The following is a 19765-nucleotide window of genomic DNA, read 5'->3' on the forward strand; positions in this document are numbered from 1 at the left end:
TGTTTATATATCCATAAACACTAATACTATATACGTTGCTTTGAAATGTTATATAAACAACATTGTACTAAACCTACTTTTTTTTGTATCTTGGTTTTAAATTTAATATCCATATGTTCAGTTCAGATACAAAGCTTTCTTTTATTCTAATTTATCCATGGCATAATACCTCAATGTATTTAACTATTCTCTTATGTGTGAGTATTATAATTTCTTTCACACCGTAACTAGTGTTACAATATTATTGTTTATGCTTTCCCGTACACATGTTTGAGTATTTATCCAGAGTCAGAAATGCTAGATTATAGTCTATGCAGCTTCCACCGATATTGCCAAATTGCTTTCCAAAATGATTGATTGACCAATTCATATTCCAATCAATGTGATAATTCTTGTGTCTCCATGTATTGGGATGAATCACCTTTTAAAATTATTGCATATGAGAGGGATTTCATCTTCTTAAATATGCATTTTTCTGTTCAGTAATGAGGCTGTCTCATTTATGTTCGATGACCATTCATTATTACTTTGAGTAATTTCTTCACATTATTTGTCCTTGTTTCTATGGATAAGTTAGCTTTACATATATATATTTTTTTGAAATCTCATATTTCTGTTTCTGCTTCCTTATTAGTTATTTGTGTTGTAAAGACATTCTTTCAATCTCTACTTCTTTTTCTCTTTTTTGTGGTGACTGAATTTTAAATACTACCACATAGATTTCCAATTTACTTTCTTCCGAATATATTTTTTTATCAGTCTGAAAGTAGTTTCTTTAACTTGGGACCCTGTTAATAGCAATAATTCAAACATTCTATATTACAAATTTCAAGTGTCACACTGGGACCACTCCCTTCCATCTTCCCAAGGCCAACCCCAATTCCAGGGACCCATTAACCCCACGGAAGCTCACTCTACCTCTGTTCCTTTAAACACTGTTTTTTTGTTTATTTGTTTGTTTGTTTTACGTCCTTTAATTTCCAAGGTCAAACTTTATAATAAAGTCTCCTGTGTACACCCTCAACAATTGTGGTCCTCTCTCACTTCCTGTGAGTTGAATTAGTAAAATGCAACTGTAATTGAACTCCAATTCTCTCACTCAGTATGCCTAGAGAAAAAGGAAAAACAATGCTAAATAACCTCTCTTTAAATTTAGGACAAATAATCTCAATGACTGTATTTCAACTCATGTTGAATATGATATAGTTTCCAAATATTGGCTGATTTTATAGATATTTTATGTTATTGATTTATAATTTAATGCAGTTATAGGCAGAGCACATATCTTGTAACAATATATCCTTTTAAAAATACTGGTTTTTATGGTCCAGATTATCATCTATCTTGGCAAATATTCTGTATTCACTTGAGAAGAAAGTGTATCCTGTGATTATTGAGCGGAGTGTTCTATCAAACATTCACGGGAAAGTATTAGTTAATAGTATCTTGGAAGTATTTAATATCCCCCTGATATTCTGTCTCTGTGTTCTATCATTCATTTTGAGAGTGGTGTTACGGATTATGCGCTTCTCCTTTCAGTTTTAGCAGCATTTGCTTTTGTATTTGAATTTCTTTCAGTTAGAACATGAAAGACTAGTATTGTTAATTTCTGCTGATGTATTGATTGCAGTTTCTTCATCCTCTTTACCTTTATTATATACTATTGTTTATTCTGAAATCTACTTTGTTATTAATACATCCAACCTGAATTCTAAGTTCATGTGTAATGATTTTTTTTTGTTTATCTTACCTTAATTATTTGAAAGATGTCTTCTCCTAAGTATACGTCTATAAGGTAATTTTTCCATTTTTCCTAGTACTTCAGAGATGTGCTGCTTCCTTCTTACCTGCATTAAAATATTTAAGCCATTATACCTTTAAAGGTTTTTTGCTCCCTACCGCTCATCCCAGTTCTATGAAGCTCCGGTTTCCTCTACAGTGGCTGCTTGAAATTTTATCACACCTCACTGATGCTGTGTTGATGTGTTCTTTTTTTTTTTGTATTTTTTTGAAGCTGGAAACGGGGAGAGACAGTCAGACAGACTCCCGCATGCGCCCGACCGGGAGCCACCCGGCACGCCCACCAGGGGGCAACGCTCTGCCCACCAGGGGGCGATGCTCTCCCCCTCCGGGGGGTCGCTCTGTCAAGACCAGAGCCATTCTAGCGCCTGGGGCAGAGGCCAAGAAGCCATCCCCAGCGCCGGGGCCATCTTTGCTCCAATGGAGCCTCAGCTGCGGGAGGGGAAGAGAGAGACAGAGAGGAAGGAGAGGGGGAGGGGTGGAGAAGCAGATGGGCGCTTCTCCTGTGTGCCCTGGCCGGGAATCGAACCCGGGACTTTTGCAGCCAGGCCGACGCTCTACCACTGAGCCAACCGGCCAGGGCGATGTGTTCTTTACCATTCAATCTTTTCTCTCTGTTTCACTTGTGGTTATTTCTTCGCTATGCCTTCAAGTTTACTAATCTTCGCTTCTGAGGTTTCTCATGTTACATTTATCAACTTAATGGATTGTCAGCTTAGTCTTTGCAGTTTTCATAATTAGAAGTTTAATTGGAGTCTTTTATTATTTCTTTCATAGCTCTACTTAACATTGTCAACCTGGTCCTAGCTTCTAGATGAAATAGGTGATGGAGTTGTAATCTAGCTTTGAATGTTACTGTGTATTAAATCAATTACTTGTGCCATTTCTGAGTCAACTCTGATTTTTTTTCCTCGCCATGAGTTATAATTTTCTATTTCTTTTGTCTGATTCATAATTTTGATTAGATGTCAGATGCTGGATTTTAATGTTGTGAGTTCTATATATTTTTTGAATTCCTATATAAATTTTTGAGCTTTGTTTGCTTATTTCCTTGGAAATAATTTCATTATTCTGAACCTCAACTGTGAGCAATCTTAGGTCAAATTAAAACAGTGTAGTGTAGGGGGTTTTCTCCCACTAGATGTTATACTCTATTCAGTGTCCCATTAGTTTTGGATTTGTGCATTCAGCTTGGTGGAAATGGGCATGAGTCCAAGCCTTGCTTGCCTGTCCTGCACTGTTCCTGCTAATCCTTCCAGGTATTTATTTCCCTTGCCAACCTCTGTCAGTTTCCTTACACAGTCTGCTGATCGGTGTAGGACCTTAGACTTGAAGGGGGAGGACCATTTGCTAATTTCTGGAGTGTTTTCTCTCCACTCCTTTCCTGCTCTGGTGCTTGGACTGGCCCACTGTTCATACCTCACATGGCCAGAACCATTGTTGACTCACCTGGTTCGTTTGTCTTCTCTGTGAGATTGCAGTACTTTATCACCTGATCCCCAATTTGCTAAAGGCCATCGGTTCACAGAGTAAATCTGGATTTCTAGTTGTTCAAAGTGGGAGCAAGAGGAAATAATTCAACCACAGTTACTTCCTTCTGGAAGGAAGTGGCAGCTTGTGGTATCATCTGAAGCAAGGTAAATGCTTGGACCTAGAATCCCATTTCCTCATTACCTATATAGCCCTATTAGCCTCCAGCAGTAATGGCTGCAGTAGACACACTGCTGTAAGCTTAATTATCATTACACTAGTTCATGTGCTTCCTTTTTCTGATATTTATTTAAAATTGCTTATTTATTCCTGGTGTTCAGTGAGGGCCCGTGTGTAATTGTTTTCTGTATTAATATACTGAGTGCTATTTCAACATAATGCCTTCGTAAGAAATATACTTATGCTGGAAATAAAATCTGAATACCATTTCTTTGCTATTCACTTCCTTCTCTGTCTTCTAACTTTTCAGAAGAATACTAGCTTCTGAATTAATTGATCCTTCTTTCACTTTCTGCTTTTCTTCATTTTTAATCTTTTATCTTTTGATGCTTAATTCTATGTGATTATTCTCAATTTTATCTTCCAATTACCTATTTTTATACTGCATAAAGTTTATTCCTTCTTTGCATTTTTACATTTAAAGGCTGTATTTTTCATGTGGAAGAAATATAATTGGTTCACTATCAGATTCCACTTAATTTGCCTCATTTGATCATGTTAATATGTCATAATTTCTTATTTTTTATGGATGTCATTTCTTCATTTATATTTTTGAAAATAAATTTTAAATACTTGCCGGATTTTTTTACAATTCATGAACAAACATAGAGCTATGTTATAGTTTTACTGCTTATCCTTTGTACAATCAGATTCTAAGTTTTTACTTTCTATTTATGTTTATATACTCATTTTAAATAGGAGGCATTTACTTTTATGGTTTGGTTTTATTCTATTTTTCTCAGTCTGTCCTTGTGTGCTTACTTTTACTTACACACGAAGAAAGAGGTTGTTTTGTTTATGGACAACTAGCTTCCTGGCACATTGCACGTTGCCAGCTTCATGGTGACAGTTATATGTTATAAGGAGAATCTCTATGACAGCTAGAGCGAGCTCAGTATTGTCCTCCCTCCTAAGGTTCAGAATTCAGTAACCACAGGCTGCTTCTTGAGAGCTGATGCAACCATATCCGAGCTTCACCACTTGAGACTACCTCTGTTGTTGTAAGCTTAATTTGGTATCTCTGGTGCCAGATGTAATTAACATGGACCCCTCCAATTTCTCTTTATCCCTCTAGAATCAAAGCACTACAACAGTTTCCTGCTTTGTGGCACAGTGGGCTCAGTGCTCAGTCTAAATTACTATTTCATTTATTCTTTCTTTTCTTATTCTGTGAAGATACTCTTTCTGAAGCTAGGTGTATACATATAAATAATACCTTGTCTATAATTGATGTTTGGAGTAGGAGTTACATCAAAGCATGTATTTTTTTTTGCCTTCATTTCTATGAAATCTTCTGTTTGTTTGTTTATTTGAGAGAGTCAGGGAGAGAGAAACAGGAACATGGAGCTGCTCCTGTCTGTGCCCTGACTGGGGAATCGAACCAGCAACCTCTGTGCTCCGGGACAGTGCTCCAACCTAGCTGTCCAGCCAGGACTTAATTTCTTTTTTATTTTCAGAGAAGCAGAGAGAAGAAGCGACAGAGAAGAGAGGGGGAAAGGGAAACATTTATTTGTTGTTCGCAACCTTGTTGTTTTGGGATGATGCTCCTAACTGACTGAGCCTACCGTCCAGGGCTCTGTGAAGCCTTTAACCAGATTATTGTCACAATGAAACTAACATACCGATCAACAACTCTAGGAATAACACTTTTTTTTCATTTCAACATTTTTCCAAAAACATCAGAATAAAAGCCCTGAGATAAATCAACAACAAAGTTGACTTTCTAGCCTTTCCTGCCTCTTTAATAGGGATTCATTTTTAAACCAGGAGACAAACAGGAATAATTTTTCTTAATTGCAATGATACGATTTCTAAAAATCAGTTATCACTTTTTTCAAAGAGAAAGCCATAAAGAAGGTCAAGCTTTTTTATTCTGTGAAACACAGAAATTAGAGTAAAATACATTACTTATATATATCTGTCTACTTCCAAGGAATTAGTTATAAAGGCACTTCTTCAAACTCCTAACTTTGAAAATGTGTATCTAATTAACCATTGCCTTAAAGGCTTTTCTACTTGCACCTCATGAGGTAGAGGTCAAACAGAAGAGTTAATTGGATATTTCAAAGTGGAATTTTAGGACAAATTAAAGTATAGCTCGCAGAAATCTGATTTGTTATAGATACCTTGCAATATGCCTGAGGCTATATTCCACCAATGACTTCATGTAAAGAACTTTTATATTGACTAAAAACACAGTGTACTAAAAAATATAGTAGTTCAAGTACCTCAATGTATGTATATACAGTCAATGTGGTAGACTTGTTTAATGATGGCTTAAAAGTGAAAAATATAAACGTAATATTAAGAAACTGGTGTTTAAATTTAACAAGATCATCAGCCCCAAGCACAAATTTTACCATACAATATTCTGATATAAAGCTCAGCTTACCATTTAAAAAATTACAGAGATGCCTTAAGACCATTATTATCTTGAATAATGTATTACCACTTTTTTTGTTCCATCAAATGTAACAATAAAAATTGCTCTTTCCATGGAGGGCAGTGACATGTGCTGGCTTCCTATCTTTTAGTCACTTTGAGACTTTCTCTGGGTTCACCACACAACCAAACAAAAATAGAAATTGAATTAGCTTAAGTGTACACACAGGTCAAATTGGAATAGGACAAAAAAGGAAAAAAGAAAGAAGAAAAAATCTTGACTTCGTTTAATGGTTCCTTTGACTTTGGTATACACCCTCCTTTTTATGTCGAAAAGAATGGAATCTAATTCCTAAAGAAGTATCCTGTTTTTATTCTATCTTCCCTTTTCTCTCTTTCTTTCTTTCTTTCTTTCTTTCTTTCTTTCTTCCTTTTTTTTTTTTTTTTTTGGTATAATTAAATTTATAGAGTGCAGCTGCCCAGATGTGTAGGGATGTATGCTCAGACACTATTTAAAGAAATACAAGGTAAGCCTACATATCAAACTAACAGACACAAACACATACCACACAGAGTGTATTTTAAAAATCACACGGATATCTCTGTCATTGGGGATTCGATGCTCAGTGACGGTTCAGTGCGACTTGTAAACCTTCAGGTCTATGGGAGTGTTTCTCAAACTCTCTTGTCCTTTATCCTCAAAACAGGAGTTTACCATGTTCCAATGGCATGGCCTTTGTGACGTGTTAGGTCTTTCTTGTAGATGGACTGTGATTGGGAGTACTGAGAGGGATTTCGCAGGCAAAGAGGTGAGGTAATAAATTATTTTCCTCTGAATGAAATAGATCTTTCTTAACAAACTTTTGTTTTGTATTTTTTTTTTACTTACGATTGTTGAGAGTCTATTTTTTTTACCTAATTTTCTGCTCCAATTGGTGATGCTGATCATATTTACAAATCATTGACGGATTCTGTAAAATTGAAGTTGGCAGGTGAGAAAAATTTTGTAGTATCAAACAATCAATTTTCTCTTATGTTTAAGAAGAATGTAAGTTGCCTGACCTGGCAGTTGTGCAGTGGATAGAGCATCAGACTGGGACGCAGAGGACCCAGGTTCAAAACCCCAAGGTCACCAGCTTGAGTGCGGGCTCACCAGCTTGAGCACAGGGCTGCTGGCTTGAGTATGGGATCATAGATATGACCCTATGGTCACTGGCTTGAAGCCCAAGGTTGCTGGCTTGAGCAAGGGGTTACTCAGTCTGCTGAAGGCCCCCAATCAAGGCAAATATGAGAAAGCAATCAATGAACAACTAAGGTGCTGCAATGAAGAGTTGATGATTTTCATCTCTCTCCCTTCCTGTCTGTCTGTCCCTATCTGTCCCTCTCTCTGTTTCTTTCTCTTTCTCTGTCAAAAAAATTTTTTTACATAAGACCATAAGTTATATTACTAAGAGTTCCTGGTACACTTTCATAGCATGTCACCACTTAATCTTCATGACTGATGGACTGCATCTCTGTTTGTTCATGTACTCGCTGGTTTTAGCTTGGCATGTTTTTGTTTTACGACGAGGGGTGCTGCAGTCATTCTTGAACACATCTCCTTGTTGACACCTGCAGGGCTTCTCAAGGACGTGGCTGGCGTGCTGCCCTACCATGTAGAAATGTGATGGCTGTTCTTGATCTCAGCATCACAGCTGGATAGGCACTGGAGACTAAAATTGTGAGTAGCTTTATTTTTATACACAATTTAGTAAATTGAAGTATATTTCAGTTTATTTAGTTAAATTTTGCTAAATTTTATAGTATGTTACTATATAACAGACTGGCCCTGACATGTTGGCTCGGCAGTAGAACATCGGTCTGGTGTGTGGATGTCCCGGGTTCAATTTTCAGTCAGGATGCACAAGAGAGGTGACCATCTGATTCTCCACTCCTCATCCTCTTGCTTCTCTCTCTCTCTTTCTCTCTCTCTCTCTCTCTCTCTCTTTCTCTTTTTCTATCTTCCTTTCCCGCAGCCATGGCTCGGTTGAAGCAAGTTGGCCCCGGGGGCTGAGGATGGTTCCACAGCCTCACCTCAAGCACTAAAATAGCTTGGTTGCTGAGCAACGGAGCAATGACCCCAGATAGGCAGAGCATCACTTAGTAGGGGGCCTGCCAGGTGTATCCCAGTTAGGGTACATGTAGGAGTCTGTGTCTATGCCTCCCCACTTCTCACTTAAGAAAATGTTTTTTAAAAGGGATGTAACAAACTTCAGTGGACAGTCATGCAATAGAGGGGGAAATGTATGGACTGCTGGAGGTGAGAGGGGTGCAGGTGGCACTAAAAAAGGTTAGGATAAGCCCTAGTAGATGCTACTTAATCCAAACCTTGAGAAAGGTGAGGGAGTGACCATGAGAAATGAGCCATGTGGAATATGACAGAAGCAGGCACAAGGGCCTAAGGTAGTATTATGCCTGGGTGTTTGAGGGAGAGCAGAGATACTCATATAGGTGCAGTCGTGTGAGTGAGGAAAAATAACAGGAAAAAAGAGGCCTCAGGTAACTAGACAGATCTGGGAAGTTCATACAGTGGCCATGCTAAGGGCTTTGGCTTTTACTACGTGGAAAAGAAGGAACTATCTGATGATACGAATCAGAGGAATTATCTGATCGGGCACGTTTTTCAAGGAGAACTCTGGCATCACACTTGAGGGGCCAGTGTAGCACATAGAGTGGCACCTGTGGATACAAATATAAAAATGAGTCTGAGATACACACCTTTTCTTATCCGTCATGGTGCATGTCTTTGGAGAGGACACATGGATGTATGCTATCCTGGTCTGAGCCCGGAAGGAAGGTAGTGGACTTTCATTCCCCTTCTTTAGAGGGACAAACAGATAGACACGTTTAAAAATAAATAAATAAATAAATAAATAGCTTAACTTCATTAATCTTGAAACAATATAGCATACAGAAAATGAGTTAAAGAGAAATCTACTCCAGCTTAGCCATAAAATTACTTTTTATATCTAAGAGTTGGTGGGTACTGCGGGGTTAAAACGGTATAACTGACAATTGACTAAAGATATCATTGGTCATGCAAGAGTGAATCTTGAACCGGAGAAAAATTTAGTCTAATCTTCAAGGCAGCTGAATGTATTATTGTAGTTAAAAGAATCTCTCTTCTGCTTCTGAATCTCCATGAGATATTTCTCCAAGGTCTGAGGAGAAAAGTTTTTCCTAGACTCTGATACTTTTCATAAAGATTCATTTTTTTTTTATTATTTTTTTGCAGAGGTCATTAGAAAAGTTTTTGTCCTTGAAAGGTGAGCTAAGTCAATAGCTTTTCATTTGAAGTTACAAGCGCTCAAGCACTTCAGCTGCGAGTGTTATTTCTGCAGTGGTCTGAGACGCCGTTCTCGTGCAAACTTTAATCTAGGTAGTAGGAAATCAAAAACAAGTGCGGAGTGCATTATTTTCTGCCAAAGGTTATTCAGCTCCTGTTGAATGATGAGGTTATTCTTCGAACAGTTATTGTCATCCTCTGGATTCTGTGTGATACAAGTAACAGTTACAACAGATAAACTTTAAAAATCAGTTCAAGAAGCTGAAACCACTGAATTCTGTTATTTTGATGATTTCATGGAAAGTAAAAAACATGCACAAACTTTTAGACAGTTTGATGAAGCATTAAAATATGGCAGACAATATTCTTCTGGAGAATTTATGAAGACAACTATTAAGAATTTATTAGGAAAAAAGAATTTATTAGGAAAGACTAGAAATATTAATATAATTCTAATAAATATCAAATAGTTTTGTGATATGTTTGTTTCCTGAATATATTTTTGTTCTTTCTATCCTTCTTTTTCTTTCTTCCTTCCCTTCCTTCCTTCCTTCTTCCCTCCCTTCCTTCTTTCCTTTTTTCATTCCTTTTCTCTTACTATCTATCTGCTTTTCTATCTATCCACTTATCTATCTTACTTCTCTTTTGTACCTATTGAAAATAAAGCCTAGAAAACATTGAAGAAAGAATTAAGGTACTTCATAAGTAATAGGTATGGAAATTAGTAACTATTTGAAACTCCCCAAATTACCATTGTCCATTAAAATATCGCCCATATTAAATATGTACGCAACCAGATAGTTGGTTGCAAGCCGTGCCGATAAGAGGAAGCAGACAGTAGGTTCCGCCTGGAGCCCCTCCCATTTCCTTCAGGCATAAGTCACAGGAAGGCCTGGACACCGAACACAACCCAGAAGTTCCATCAGGCTGGGTGGTTACACAGGAAGCGGCTGTAACTAACAATAGAAAGGGATGTGAATGTCAGACAACGCTGTCTACTCCCTCACTTCTTTCTTTTCTTATTTGATGAAATTAAGTGCTTTGAATATTTGATGAACGTATCAAGGAGTGATTCCATAGTCACTTTGCCCATCTAACCAAAAAAAAATTTAGTATTGCTAAATTCTTTGCTCTGTGTGCCATAAATAAGTAATAAATACATGAAGGAATGAATGAATGAAACATTTTTATGTAGAGGACATCATCTGTGGGCATCTAAAGGCTATTTATTTTTTATTTTTTAGAAAAATTCATACCACAAGTTTTCGTTGCTGGCGGGATTGCAGACATCTTCAAAGCGAGTTGAGCTCTCTCAATTAGCACCTGCCTGTGGTGGAGGGAGAACCCACAATACTGTCACCCACAGTGCGGGAGCCAGAAGATGGGGTGCAGAGAGGCTATGTTCGCTTTCCTCTGGCAGCTCTGCTGAAATTGAGGACAACAGTGACGATGGCTAACGTCCAGAAATGCGGTGACAGACAGTAGAGGACAACTCTCCCCTCCTGGTGTTGCTCAGCTGTCAGACCTCGGTCTCCTGCTCTGTCTAATTCCAGTGAGGTTTCAGAATCTTCCTCCCCAGGCTGCTCTTCTGTGAGCCACTTCATATATTTTTAAACGCATTGTCCACGTCCCTGACCAGAGTCCGTGCAGGTGACTTGATGCAAGCATGGAGGAATGTGTCCCAGATATTGACAACTTTGACAACTTTTATTTACAATTTGCTGATTTGGATAAACTTTTAGTTTTTCATTCATTTTTTTAATCTTTTAGTTTTTCATTCATTTTTTTTTAATGGGACTATAATTTACACAATAATTTCTCTAAGAATTTGATACAGAATTATGATTCTATGACATGGGTAAAGATGAATGTTATTAAATGATAGCATGTACTTTTCTCACTTAGTGATTTTTGAGTGATTTATCCTAAATTGGTTTTTCACCGTCAATAACTTGTGCTTGTTAATTGTTTAATAATAACTCACAATTTCAGTCTTATAGCTTGAAAATATTTACTCCAATTTTGAGCACCGAATAAGTGAAAATCATCTGTATTTTATGTTGAGATAAAATTTATTCCTTAAAGGATAAATACAAAAGAGGTATTTCGTAAGAAAAAAAGTAACGGTTTCATCTTCTTTCTCTTCCTTGACTTTTAAACTCTTTAAGTGGAACCAAGCATCCACAAACACAAGGGAGACCTGACCTTTCTCTGACAAGTATGGAACAAGCGGTTGAACCTCAGGGGGTAGATCCGAAAGGAAACATCCTAAAGATAATTAAGTACTCTTTTCAAACTAGGGGGAACTACCCGTGTGGGGGACATATTTTGAGTTAAAACTCAGTTTTTAACCTAAAGATACAGAAGAAAGAGTATTGTTACAGATTTTCAATAAAAATTTCCTTGAGAATCCTTTTTTTTCTTTTTGAAGCATTTCCCTGAGTTGCATAAAAACCTGCAATAACAAAGAGATTATTATCACTGTATTCATTTTCTCATATTTCACATACCCTTTACGTGAATCCATACAAACTAAGTACAGGCTCCCTTTATCTAAACTTGTACTTTCACCTTTGCTTAAACCGGAATGGAGAATTTGAATTAATGGGATGATGAGATCTGCGTGGATAAAAGGAAAGGTTGAGAAGTAAGGCATCCTGGATTTCTTAGGTCAAATCCCATCGGCTCTCTATTTTTGCCTTCACATGACCAATATAAAGCTAGCCCAAATCTAAGTAGAATCTCTTTTTAAAAAGTAATGCTAAACTACAGCTATTGAATGTATGAATTATAAAGGTGCCCTTGTGACCATAGGTTTCATGAATGAAGACAGGGCATGTGATTTGGAGTAGAAATAGCTATACATGAAGTGCTTTGTTCATCCTGTATGCTGAGACGTTCAATGTCAAGATGCTCTTTACAGAATGTTGTTAAGTACAGCTGTAAATATGTGCTATATCTTTTAACTCTTGATTTTTATTGCTATTTTACATAGTAGAGTTGTGAGAATTTCACCAGGGATTTGTGTCAGATTTAAGAGACGTCCTTGAAAGATTTTAAGTAAAACATGAAGATATGCAAATCCACGGGACCGATTAGTTTAATCAAAGTCTACATTGAATAGAAGTAGATTATAGTATGACCTATGACTCAGAAATGCAATAAAAAAAGGTAACAAAAAAAATGCAGTTAGTTACCTAGCACTATATCATCAAATTGCTATCATATAAACAGAAATAGCTACTTCAATTAGGTATTGACATCAATCAAACAGAAACTTTTTCCATTTGATTTAGCAAAACAAGTGTCCTAACATTTCTTACCCGCTACCATAAATTAGTTTATTCAAACTATATGTAGTAAATTTCTATTGGTGTGATGTGCAATGATGAATTACAGAGTTAAATTAAATGTGAGTATTGATTCAAGGTGAAATTACCTTTCAGGTAATAAGCTGATGTGTCACTAAAAATTGAAAGTCAACTTTATGTTTAATTACTCCTTCAAGACTTAAGATAGCCAATCAAAATATTGCTACTTTTAGCCAATAAATAATAACTTGAGTATTTAAGTACTTAAATTTAAGCAATTTTGATAATACAAAATATACCTTTGGATAGAAAGATTAAATACTGAAGTATACTGTACTGTATAATAATAATTCACTACAAAATTTAAAAATTTCCAAAACATAAATAATGCGATTTGTTTGCTTTATGACATGGAATTCAGCCAACTTAAATTAACCTATGAATTATATATTTTTAAAGTTTTAAAATTAAGGTTAACTCTGCAATAAATATAGGAACTTAACATCTTTTGAAAAAATGCTTGTAGCTAAAGTCTAGAGATAGAGCAAAGAACAAAGTTATTGTACATAAACTTTATTTGAAGGTTCTTTTGCAGATTTTGTTGTTCTTTAAATAATTTCAGTTTCTAAAGGAAAACTAAAATAGACAAACTAGTTTTAATTTTATTAATATATATTTTTCTGCATTTTATAAATAAAAATAAGTTCCTTTTTTCACCACCCCTGGGAAGCAGGTAAGTATTATTATCTTCCTAATTTAGATGACAAATAGAGAAGACTGGAGGTTGGGACAAAGGCTACTGATATAATCAGCGGTATATTCACAGTACGAATAAGTGTTCATAAGCAACTTGATCACAAGCCATAGGGCAAAAATATGGGAGTTCTTTTCCTGCTCAGGAATTTCCCTACTTCTTCCTACTCCTTTCCAAAACTTTAAAGGAGATCTGTGTAATTATGTTTCAAAATAGATCTTTAAAATTAGCAGTGAAAAAATGTATAAAATTTGAAAATGTAAAAATTACAGAGTATATTATATGAAGTGACTAGACCATGGTACTGTTTTGGGTCAATTGAGATATATATATATATATATATATATATATATATATATATATATATATATATTTAAGCACTCAAATACAGTTTTAGTTAAGATCTCAGGGGTTGGGGGGGTTCAAATGTAATGCTTTAGAATATTTTGGTTAGTGGCCCAGAAAAATTGTGATAATAAGAAAATTCAATTTGTTTAAACTACTACTACTAAAATTTAATATACAAATGCTCATATATATGTCTATGTGTGTGTATATACACATATAAAGACACCTAAATGTTCAAAGAATATATGGAATTTGTGAGAAAATTCACAAAATTTTTTTTAATTTTATATATATATTTTTTTACAAAGACAGAGCGAGTGTCAAAGAGAGGGATAGAAAGGGACAGACAGACAGTAATTCAGAGAGATGAGAAGCCTCAATCATCAGTCCTTCACCGTGGAACTTTAGTTGTTCATTGACCGCTTCCTCATATGTGCCCCGACCATGGGGCCACAGTAGACCGAGTAACTCCTTGCTCAAGCCAGTGACCCTGGGTCCAAGCTGGTGAGCTTTGCTCAAACTAGATGAGCCTGTGCTCAAGCTGGTGACCTCGGGGTCTCGAACCTGGGTCCTCTGCATTGCAGTCCAATGCTCTATCCACTGTGCCACTGCCTGATCAGGCAGAAAATTCAAAAATCTTTATAATAAATGATGCTATAAAAATTTTATAGTGAGTATAACAGTCTAATATCTTTAAGTGGTTGAAGAGATTGAGATACAGTAATTTTTTTTGACAAAGAATAAACTAAGTCACATTATTTTACTTTTTGACAAATGATTATTTTTCATATTATGTTCACAATACAAATTACATTTTGTCAGACCTTGCATCAGCTATCCAAAGCTCATTTTTTTTAATTAAAACTCTCACAAGGTACAGGCAAAGTGAAAATTAGTGAGTTGGAAAATTGAAGTGAGAAACTATTCCAGAAAGCTTACTTAGGAATAAATTATTAGAAAAGTAATCCATGTAAAGGATAGACTTAGAGGGATTTATTTCTCTCTGACAGGAGCCTTTGAAGAGAAGAATAATGAAAAGGAAAAAGGAGAGTGTGCATTTATAGAAATAATATAAAGTATAGCATTCCAGAAGTCTAAGAAAACAATATAAACTTTATAGGTGTGTCTCCATAAAACAATACCTGAGACACAGGCATCCAGGTGATCACAGGAAGTGAGAGTGTAGGAGTGAACAAGATGGGATACAGAGAAACTGATCTGTTCGTGAACAACTTGAGGCCCTGAAGACCATCTTAGAATATGCTTCGGATTTGTCTTTCCTAATGACAGAAACTCGGGACTGGTATCCACTGATCCCAAAAGTGGTCTTTGGGGGCCAAAGTTCTAAAACTTGTGGATCGTCCTAGGTAGCTGCGGAAGCCAGTCCCCTAAGGAAGAGAAGCAGAGTGATCCGGGGTGGGTTGCTGCGAAGCCCCCAAGATGCTTATCCACCACGGCTGCTGCTCAAATTTAGGAGATGCCCCATGGGACTCAAAATCACATCTAACACACTTACACTGGACGTCCGGCTCATAAAACTCCTAAAAGGAAAAAGAAGCAATAACTTGCACTAGACACATGCTAGGGGAACTTAAGAATATCAGGGACAATCACTCAGGAAGAAAACAAAAGTAGATCACATAAAAATAAAGAATGTAAGTTGAACATCAGGTTTCTCAACTATAGCCCCGAATGCAAGAATAAAATGAAGCAATATCCTTAAACTACTGTAAAAGTGAAGCATTTTACACTATCATTTAAATGCATGAGTGCAAAATAAAGAGACTCTAGGCATCCCAGATCTTAGGAAACTTACCGTATGCAGAACATACCTGGAGGAAGGAAACTTTGTCTTAAAAGTCTAAACATAAGACCTCGGTGTTCAGGCACACTAGGGAAACATAAACAATATTAAGATTTTAAACCTAGTTGAAGACTGAACATGATTGAATTTTAACACTGACAAGGAAAAATATAGAAACGCAGGTCAAAAGCATTAGAAGAAAAGTAAAACAGGAATGCCTTTACCTTTAATTTTAAAATTGCTAATATTGTGAAATCTATCATATTTTAAAATAACATATATAGCATACCCACACAAATACCTCTGGTGGTAATCATAACCATAACTTCTTAATATTTTCTATTGAATTTCTGGTTCTACCACCTATCTATTTATTGATCTATCTATCATTTATGTGCTTATCTATAATTTTGCTGCTTATTTTATATAAATGCAATTCTATTTTCTATGTAACTTGATTTTTAAATTTATAGTATACGCTGAGAATCAATCAAGTTTGTGCATTACAACTTTATTTCATTAATTTTTACTGCTGTGTAGTATTTTGTGATATAATTATGCCATAATGCACTCACCTATTTTACTATTCTAATAATGGAAATTGAGGCAGCTGTTTATTTTTTAATTTTTTTTATTCTTATCAATGCAGCTATGGATAAAGGATTTCTAGTGCAAGCTTTATGTCGAGATTTTACCATAAGGTGCTGTTAAAGTAAAATACATATGGCAGACCAAACTTTGGCAGACCAAATTCCCTGAGCAGACAGAACCATTTAAGCCACGTAAGCAAAACTAAATCTAACTTATTTAATTTACATAAGGGAAACTTAACTTAGGTTATTTCTTGTGAATGTCTCTGATACTCATTAAAGGACCTTAAATCATTTTGCTAAGGTGGTACATGATAATATTTTAATTAATCCCTTGTCACCCAAAACCCCATTGTAATAACCAATCAGTGTGAAGGTTGAACTACATTCCCATTTTCACTTTATAAGCTGCCCTGTAATGTCATGACTTTACTTTCATATAAGTTTTGAATTTCAAGATGTCCAGTTCAAGATGTCCATAGAGAAAGTGTGATGTTCTATGCAGGCTGAACTCCTACTAAATGCTACCTTAACTGATCTTGATTTTAATTTATCCTTTCTTAACTTTTGACAGTACCCAAAGGTTCAACTTCACTCAAGATTTCTAAATTGTTTATAATACAACTGGACAGGTTTACACTCTAAAATCAGTGATGTGTAATGAGAGTAGCCATTATAGCACACCCTAATCTTTCTGTATACTGTTGTGTTGTTAAATTATATTTTTCACCTGACGAGGCGGTTGCGCAGTGGATAGAGCGTCAGACTGGGATGCAGAGGACCCAGGTTTGAGACCCCGAGGTCGCCAGCTTGAGCGCAGGCTCATCTGGTTTTAGCAAGGCTCACCAGCTTGGACCCAAGGTCGCTGGCTCCAGCAAGGGGTTACTCGGTCTGCTGAAGGCCTGCGGTCAAGGCATATAGGAGAAAGCAATCAATGAACAATTAAGGTGTTGCAACGAAAAACTGATGATTGATGCTTCTCATCTCTCTTCGTTACTGTCTATCTATTCCTCTCTCTGATTCTCTGTCTCTGTAAAAAAAAAAAAATATATATATATGTGTATATATATATATATACATATATATATTAATGAAAAGAAGGCATACATTTAAATACAGACCAGATAATCAATATTTTCCACTTAGGATTTGTGTCATTTACATTTGATTTAAGAACTCCTTTCCATCCAGAGGCAAAAATGCACTCTTAAAATACCTTCTAAATATGTTGTTGTGTGCTTTCTCTTATCACAAGACCACATAGTTTTAGTAAGATCCTTAAATTTTGCTCTTTATTTTTCAAAAAAGTCATGGCTATTTCTTGTCTTTCAGTTCTTTCAGATATATTTTGTAATCAGTTTATTGATTCTAAAAATGTACTGTTAGGTTTGATTATAACTGCATTCATAAATAGATCTACATGCAGAAAATTGACAACTCCATAGCACAGAGTCTTGCAGTCAACATCATAGTAAACTTCCTTTATTTATACCTGCTTCAATGTCTTTTATTAAAACTATATTCTCTATAAATATAAATAAATATTTTTCTGTAAGAGTTTGCATATCTTAAGTCCTTTTTTTTTTTTTTTTGTATTTCTCTGAAGCTGGAAATGGGGAGGCATTCAGACAGACTTCCGCATGCGCCTGACCGGGATCCACCCGGCATGCCCACCAGGGAGAGATGCTCTGCCCATCTGGGGCATTGCTCTGCTGCAACCAGAGCCATTCTAGCACCTGAGGCAGAGGCCACAGAGCCATCCTCAGTGCTTGGGCCATCTTTGCTCCAATGGAGCCTTGGCTGCAGGAGGGGAAGAGAGAGACAGAGAGGAAGAAGAGGGGGAGGGGTAGAGAAGCAGATGGGTGCTTCTCCTGTGTGCCCTGGCCAGGAATCGAACCCAGGACTCCTGCACGCCAGGCTGACACACTACCACTGAGCCAGCCGGTCAGGGCCTTAAGTCATTTTTAATACAACTATATAATTGCCAGTTTTAGATTACATTAATTAATATTGTTCCTTGTGTATCATATTGCAATTGACATATATATTGATAATCCCCAAAATTTGGCACATTTGTATATTCTTCTAAAATTTTCATGTGTTTTCTTTCTGGTTTTCTACATCACAATCATATGATTCCAAAATAAATGATGTGTTCTTTTTTTTCATTTTTAATCTTTTTTTTTTTCATTTCCTGTCTTCATGTTGACGGTGTCTACCACATTGTCAAATAGATGTGGCTTGATTGTATCTGGTCTAAAAGTAACTGCTTTTAATGTTCGACTATTAAACACTACATTTTCATTATTGTTCTCTTTATCAGGGCATACTATTTTACATTTCTAGTAACATTTTAATCACAATAGATACATATTTCTCCTGAAAGCCTTTGTAACTTTTGAAATAATTATATTTTATTTTATCCATTTTTTCTGTTATTGAGAGTCAACCCAACTGTGTCAGGTTTATCTTTTTATTTTTAATTCATTACAGAATTTGTTTTGTTATTATAGTACTAATATGATATGTAAATTTCTCTTCTCATATTATTTTTCTGGTTAGGTTTTGGAATTAATGTCTTGGTAGATAAATAAAAAAAGATGATATATAAATATGTTCCTTTCTTTTTTAGTCTCTCTGAGAGACTATTAAGATTAGAATGATTTATTTTTTTGAATAGTTGGTAAAACTTGCTTCTAAAGACACTTTGATATAACTTTCATTTGTGTAAAAATTTTAACATACTTGTTGAATCTTTTAATTAGTAAAGCATTATTATCGGTTTTCAATCATTCCTAACTCAATCTTATTAGGCTGTTTCTAAAATTATTTTTATTTTATCAATTTATTGACATAACAGTTGTCATATATAATATTTGCATTCTATTTTAGTCTCTGTGGCATCTATATTATTTGTTGTTTTCCATTCAAATATATTCTTTGTGCACATGAGCTCATGTATTTGTGTGTATGTGTTTATGATAACCAAGTCTTTGTTTTTTTATTATTATTTTCAAAGAACCAACAAGGTAGATTAGATTAGGCTGTAGGTATAAATAGTTCCAAATTTTTAGTGGTTTAAACAGACTGATTTCCTAATAGGAACTGTCCAACCAAGAGTACACCAAGATTCTCTTTCTCCACACCCTCACGAGTATTTACTTTGTCTTGTCTTTTTTATGGCAGCTGTTCTAACAGATATTCGGTGACATACCACAGTCATTCCAGTTTTCCATTTCCTGATGCTTCTTGATATCGAGCACTCTTCATTCTCCTGTTGGTCTTCTTTGGAAAAATGTCTATTCAAATTCTCTTTCCATTGTGGAGTCCATCTTTTGGTTGCTGACTGAGTTGTATGAGTTCTGTATCTGTTACAGTTTAAATCCTTATCAGATAAATTATCTGCAAATATTTCTCCCATTCTGTTGATTACCTTTTCATTTTGTTGATGAGGTTTTTTTTATTTGTTTGTTTGTTTTGCTGCACAGAAAGTTTTTACCTTTTCTGCACAAAACTAGGATATCAGAACTATTTAACTTTGAAGTCACTTCTCTACCTTTATGGAATCTTTGTTCATACCCATCCATCTTTTTATCCTTACAATTAAACATTATCGTTACTCTACAGCCAGTGTTTGTTTGGGACGCTTTAGTTTGACCACTTATTTTAATAAAACAGATTTTTAAAAGGAGAGCTTTATATCAGCATTAAAATTTGAAAACATTAAAAGTATACATTAAA

Source organism: Saccopteryx bilineata, chromosome 6 (assembly GCF_036850765.1).
Source record: "Saccopteryx bilineata isolate mSacBil1 chromosome 6, mSacBil1_pri_phased_curated, whole genome shotgun sequence".
In the NCBI taxonomy this organism is placed as follows: Eukaryota; Metazoa; Chordata; class Mammalia; order Chiroptera; family Emballonuridae; genus Saccopteryx; species Saccopteryx bilineata.